Source organism: Silurus aristotelis (assembly GCF_946808225.1).
Source record: "Silurus aristotelis genome assembly, chromosome: 22".
Taxonomy (NCBI): domain Eukaryota; kingdom Metazoa; phylum Chordata; class Actinopteri; order Siluriformes; family Siluridae; genus Silurus; species Silurus aristotelis.
This window is the reverse complement of record NC_139595.1, coordinates 1117983-1123982: the sequence shown is the minus strand read 5'-3', so window position 1 is coordinate 1123982 and position 6000 is coordinate 1117983. Positions and strand designations below refer to the sequence as shown.

The following is a 6000-nucleotide window of genomic DNA, read 5'->3' as shown; positions in this document are numbered from 1 at the left end:
TTAAATGTATCCAATAGCAGAGTCTCTGCTCCAAAACCTTCGAAAGCTATGCTGAACCAGGCTCTCATGAGGACCGTCACAGGAAAGGAAGGGCGATTAAGAGCTACCTCTGCTGCAGAAGATAAGTTTATTACAATTATTCAAAAACCGATTTACATAAAAGCTTCTTGAAGTTCAGGTGATGGACATATTTCAACATCCTCTTTTGAAAAGTCCAGTTTTGGATTAAATTACAGTCTTTATTCTGTAAAGTTTAGAGGAGGTGTGATGTTGTTTTGCTGGTGACACTTCTGGTGGTTTAGTCAAAATTGAGGTCACACTTAACCAGCATGGCTACCACAGAACTTTGTACCAACATGCCACCACATCTGGTTTACACTTTGTGGGACCATCATTTGTTTCCCAACAGTACAATGACCCCAAACACACCTGTAGGTTCTGTAAGAGTGGTTTATCCATAAAATAAATCTGATCACCTGGCCTCCACAATCACCCCATCTATATTCAGGTGAGAGAGTTTTGGGATAAACTGGACCGGAGAGTGAAGGAAAAGCAGCCAACAAACACTGAACACCTTCTTCAAGATTGTTGGAAAACCATTCAGGTGACGACCTCATGAGGCTGAATGGTCAGGTGACGACACCTTTTTAACACCTTTTTGTGTACTGTATATACATTCAATATATATATGTAATATAGAGTGTGTGTGTGTGTGTGTGTGTGTGTGTGTGTGTGTGTGTGTGTGTGTGTGTGTGTGTGTGTGTGTGTGGGAGCACGATCTGAAGTGAAGGTAGTGTAAGATTCGAAGGACTCTCTGGTGAATGATTTACAGAAGTAAAAGTGTGTGTGTGTGTGTGTGTGTGTGTGTGTGTGTGTGTGTGTGTGTGTGTGTGTGTGTGTGTGTGTTTTGGGGAACAGCTCGACACACTGTGACAGAACGGTTACCTTTTTTTTTAACCTCACATGAAACCCAACCATGCTAATGTAAATTATAACTATAACCAACAGAGAAATCACACCAACGTGACGAGAAAAGTAGAAACAAATAAATAAAAGGAAAAGTAAGAAACTGAGCATTCTTCTTTTTCTTTCTTTTTTTTTTTAAAGTTGAGACGAGTTGAGCAACGAGGGACCTGTTGTGTAACACCCACTTCATTCGCCAGGCAAAAACCTGTACGGCGGAGATTTCAACCGACAAGAGCTTGTTTTTAAGAGCTAGAAAGAAAGAAAGAAAGTGAATCTTCACACCTTGGAGATGTTTAATCAGACAGTTGAGGACTTGAAAAAGTATTTTTTGCTTCTAATGGAGACTGAAGCTAAGACCCTTTAAAAAAATGAGATAAAAACGAGAGTGAGACTGGAGTGAGACCAGAGTGAGACGAGGAACAACTGGAAAAACAGGTTCCTGTTGGCGGGGAGTCTCACCGTCTCACCTCTCAGGAGGGTTTAGTTACAGAAAAATAAAACCTGGTGGTATTTTATTTAAAGGTAAAGTGCTGGATGAAGGGGGGGGGGGGGGTATTTAGGGCTGAAAAAGTGCCAGGATTAAATAAAGAGGTTAAAGTGACAGTTTTGTGTTTTATTTTCCCATAAAGTAAATCAGACCCAAGAAAAAAAACCCTCAATAAAACTCCCAATGAAACAAATAAAACTTTTCTTTTTTTTTTTACGTCCTGGAATTTTTTTTGTTCAAAATAACGATAGAAGAAAGAAATAAAGTTCAAAAAAGTTCCCCGGAACCTGAAGAAGAAAAAGTCGAGCGAGATGAGACGAGACGAGACGCGACGCGACGCGATCCAAGCAACAGGTGTACGAACTGTACTCACCCCATGTCCTTCATACGGAAAAACAGAATCAAAAAATTAATCCGTAATTATGGAGAAAGAAAACGAGGGAAAAAGTATTCCTTTAAAAAAAAAGGGAAAAATCCCTCAGTGCATTTAAACATCCAGGTGAGGAGAATATCTTCAATTCCACACGAAAAAGAAATGGTTATTAATCCGCTCGGATGGCGTGAGATCTGCCTGGGGTTTTTCCTCCTCGATTTAATAAACTTAGAATAAAAATGATCAAGTTTTCCTGTGAGAAACTTCAGGTTTTTTTCTTCCTGTCCTTCCTGAGGACAAAAGCTTCTTCACAATGTGGAGAGCGCCAGGGGAACAGGAGCCAGATGGGGGCGGGGCTTAATCACAAGCTCACACAAGGTGGGAAACCTCATAGGATCAGGAGGGCAAAGGGGGCGGAGTCAGAACTGCTCTCCTGAGTCACTGCCCAGAAGGTGTTTCCTTTTATCTTTTTTTTATTTACCTGTGTGAGGTACGTGTCCAAGTGCGTGTGTGTGTGTGTGTGTGTGTGTGTGTGTGTGTGTGTGTGTGTGTATATATATATATATATATATATATTCAATTGGATATAATTTAACATCCAAAATCTTTATCCTTTTTAAAGATCTTGATTAAAAAAAAAGATACGACACACAGAAATAAAACTGCTTTATCAGCGATTAAATAGCAAATGATAAAATCATTTGTAATATAATTCTATTTAATAATAAAATTTTTACCTCACGTCCTAATAATAAACCATTCTGACAGGTTTTCTGATCAGCTTTTACTGTAACCAGAAGGCGTTTCCTCTACTGACTCCATGTTTTAATAAATACTTAAGAGAGAGAAAAAGAGAGACAGACAGAGAAAGACACAGACCGACAGACAGACAGACGGAAAAACAGACAGAAAACAGAAAGAGAGTCAGAAAAAGAGAGTGACAGATAAACAGAAAGACAGACTGGTTGTACAGTTCTAAGTACTGCAGTGAGTTAAACAATAATAATAATAATAATGAATCATCTGTTAATGATTAAAGACACACACACACACACACACACACACACACACACACACTCACAGATAGTAGAGACAAATGTACAGAGAGAGAGAGAGAGAGAAGGTGGACAGATATAGCTATAGGAAGACAGATAGACGAGTAGAAAGACGTGTATAGAGATGGACAGACGGATGTACAGGTAAAGGTAGACAGGTTTACAGATGGACAGATTGGAGAAACAGACAGGTAGGTATGCAGACAGCTAGACGAATACACAAGTAGACGCAGACAGACAGGAAGGAACATACAGAGAGAAAGGTGTAGTGATGGACAGACAAGTAGGCAAATAGAGAAAGATGTACAGATAGACAGGGACAGAGAGAGAGACAGGTATGATCAGGGATATACTGGGAGGCGTGTAGAGAGACAGACAGACAGACCAGTGGAGATATTAAAAGACAGAGACAGACAGGTAATCAGACAGACTTACATGCTGACAAAGAGACAGACAGAATGCAGAAACATGGACGCACAGACAGGGAAGTAAACAGACGGACTGACAGACAGACAGACAGACAGACAGACAGACAGACAGACAGACAGAGAGAGAGAGAGACAGAGAGACAAATAGGCAGACAGTAAGAGGAACAAACTGACGCATATTAATGTCTCCAGCAGTGAGTCAGTGAGACATTGTGTGACAAAGAGGTGTGTGAGAAAGTATACACACAGTGATAAGAACACAGTAATCTGACCTTGGGTGTGTGTGTGTGTGTGTGTGTGTGTGTGTGTGTGTGTGTGTGTGTGTGTGTGTGTGTGTGTGAAGAGGCAGAACTAAACAGAAAGGAAACACACATTATTTTATCCCCAGCATGAGGGGCGGGGCTAAAGAGGGGGCGGAGCGAGAGATGTCGGAAGTGTATTTTGTTCCGGAGGGAATTGACAGAACGGCGATGCTTTTAGATGGAGTTTAATAAAGTTTAGTTACTTCAGTAAAGTGCTGCTGAGGAGGACGAGGAAAGAAAAAACATCTACTACGTTCTGCTTAGCGTGTTCACCTGCACGTGTCGCGGTCTGAGCGTCAGAGGTCGGAATGTCCGGATTATGGAGCGACTTCGAACGGTACCCAAACGAATCGCTTGCCGTTTTGAATGTAGTTTGTAAAAACTCTGTGAGACATTTGGTTAGAAAAAGAGCTCTCTGTATTTAAATGGAGGAAATCGTACAGGAGCGGCGGAAAAACCATACGCCCTGGTTTCCAACTTCGACACGCAAAACCGGAACGCTCACTGGGAATTATGGAAAAGTGGAAATCTCGCCCACAGCACAACACAAACCCGCCAAACCGGAGAGAGTTGGAAGATTAAAGTCGAGCGTCAGGAGCAGATTAGTGACCGTGACGAGGTGACAAAAGCACCAGGAAATGGCGGGGAATTAGCATAGCTGAGGAACAATAGCTACTTTAACGACAAAAACACAAGAACACAAAGAACTCGAAGAACTCAAACAGTGATCAGTCTGTAACTTTCACAAGGAACAGGAAATCACAAAATAAATATAAAGCAAATAAATATCACAATAAACTAATTATAAATGTCTCAGAGGTTACAGTTTAAACATTTTTATCTCAATATTGTCTCAATATTATAAAACAAATTTTCATGCCGACTTTTGTTCTGAATCTTTAAACCATTAAAATATAAATACAAATGATATATTTATTTAAAAATAAAACTGGTCAGATATTTGTAGTTTTATTTCAACACACAAATATAAAAGCCAGATTTCAAACAATAATATAACTGAATGAACTAAATTTATTTAATTCTCATTAATGTAAAGTTTTTCTTTTTTTTTTTCTTTTTTTTTGTGCTTACTGGTCAAATCTGTTGTAAAATAAAAAAAAAAAAAATTAGAAATCAATAAATATTTTAATAAAAAAAAGTTTAAATTAATATATAAATGTTTTATTTCCTTTCATTTTGATGTTAAATATTTATTATATAATCGCAGAAAAAAATTTAATTCTTTAAATTTTGTCATTTATATTGTGTCCTACTTTTCATAATTTCTTTATTAGTTCGAAATGTATAAAGTAGAATTTTTGGGAGGTTTCATTACTGAAACGTGTTAGAAAGGAAAATGTGTGTGGAAAAAAAGAAACCACATAAATGTGAAGTTTGTATTTTTAAGACCTTGAATTCATAAAAGAAAAAACTATTTGTGTATTTCTGTAAGGACACACAGACTTCATCAGACAGTGGTTTTAAGTGAATAAAGTGTATAAACCTTGGACAGTAAAAAACTTTTTACATTTTGTACAAACGGAGATGTAAATGATTCGAGTTTAAAAGAAACTTTTGGACAGAGGCCTTGCACAAAAAACGTGATGAAATTGAAAGTTTTTTCCCCCCACATGCTCTTTTTCTGGTGTGCTTGGGGTAATAAAAGATTCTTTTGCCCCTGGCTGACCCACAACGGTGCTCTTTTTAATAATTCATCACCACCAGCAGAACAAACGTGAAACAGCTTGAAAACGATTGAAGATGTAGCGCAGATTTGGTTTGAGACCCCAAACCAGAGGCTATAAACCTCCATTTCTTGTTAGCTACATTAGCATGAACGACCCATCGATTCACAACTTTACTCAAACATTAAAACAGATTTCACATATTTACCCAAACAACAAAATACTATTTAAAAATCTGCTTTCAGTTGACACCCTGAGGGAAAAATGTTGTCTGTCGCCAAACACTGATGATAAAAGTCCAAGCATGCGTCCTCAAAATTCCATAAAGAGATAAAAAAAGCGACAAAACAGTGAGTAAACATTCCACTAATGCAGTTCAGCCACTGCAGTGCTCCACATACCACAGACATGCAGTTAACTCATTCTCCTTTCTCAGAGTGCCATTACTTTTGAACTACATAAAATGTAATGTAACGTTCTGAAGATTTTCCTTTGAGCAAACAAATTTATAAATGTCCAGATGTGGACATTGAAAAACTCTCTTTTGTGTGCTTTACACACACTCAGCAACGATTCTCCAAACGTTCAGCTGAAATCCTTTGCAGTGCCTGAGATGTTCTTCACTAGATGGAGGTTTTCTTCTTGTGATCCAGTTCGTCCCAGAGCAGTTCAGTAGGATTTAAATGACTGCGCAGGTCGTTCCA

The 6000-nt window shown here is 38.5% G+C and overlaps 1 protein-coding gene across 5 annotated transcripts in view; it reads right to left on the bottom strand.

Annotated features, from left to right (window-relative positions):
- ptprfb (protein tyrosine phosphatase receptor type Fb) overlaps positions 1–6000 on the bottom strand; it is a 116234-nt gene that overhangs the window by 89165 nt on the left and 21069 nt on the right. For 3 of the 5 annotated variants that reach the window (XM_083524966.1, XM_083524967.1, XM_083524969.1), the window contains exon 1: positions 1827–2156. The exons of the other annotated variants lie outside the window; for them this stretch is intronic. The gene's annotated coding sequence lies outside the window, so the exon portion shown is untranslated. Of the gene's footprint in view, positions 1–1826; positions 2157–6000 lie in introns of those variants that run through there. 5 annotated transcript variants of the gene reach the window in all.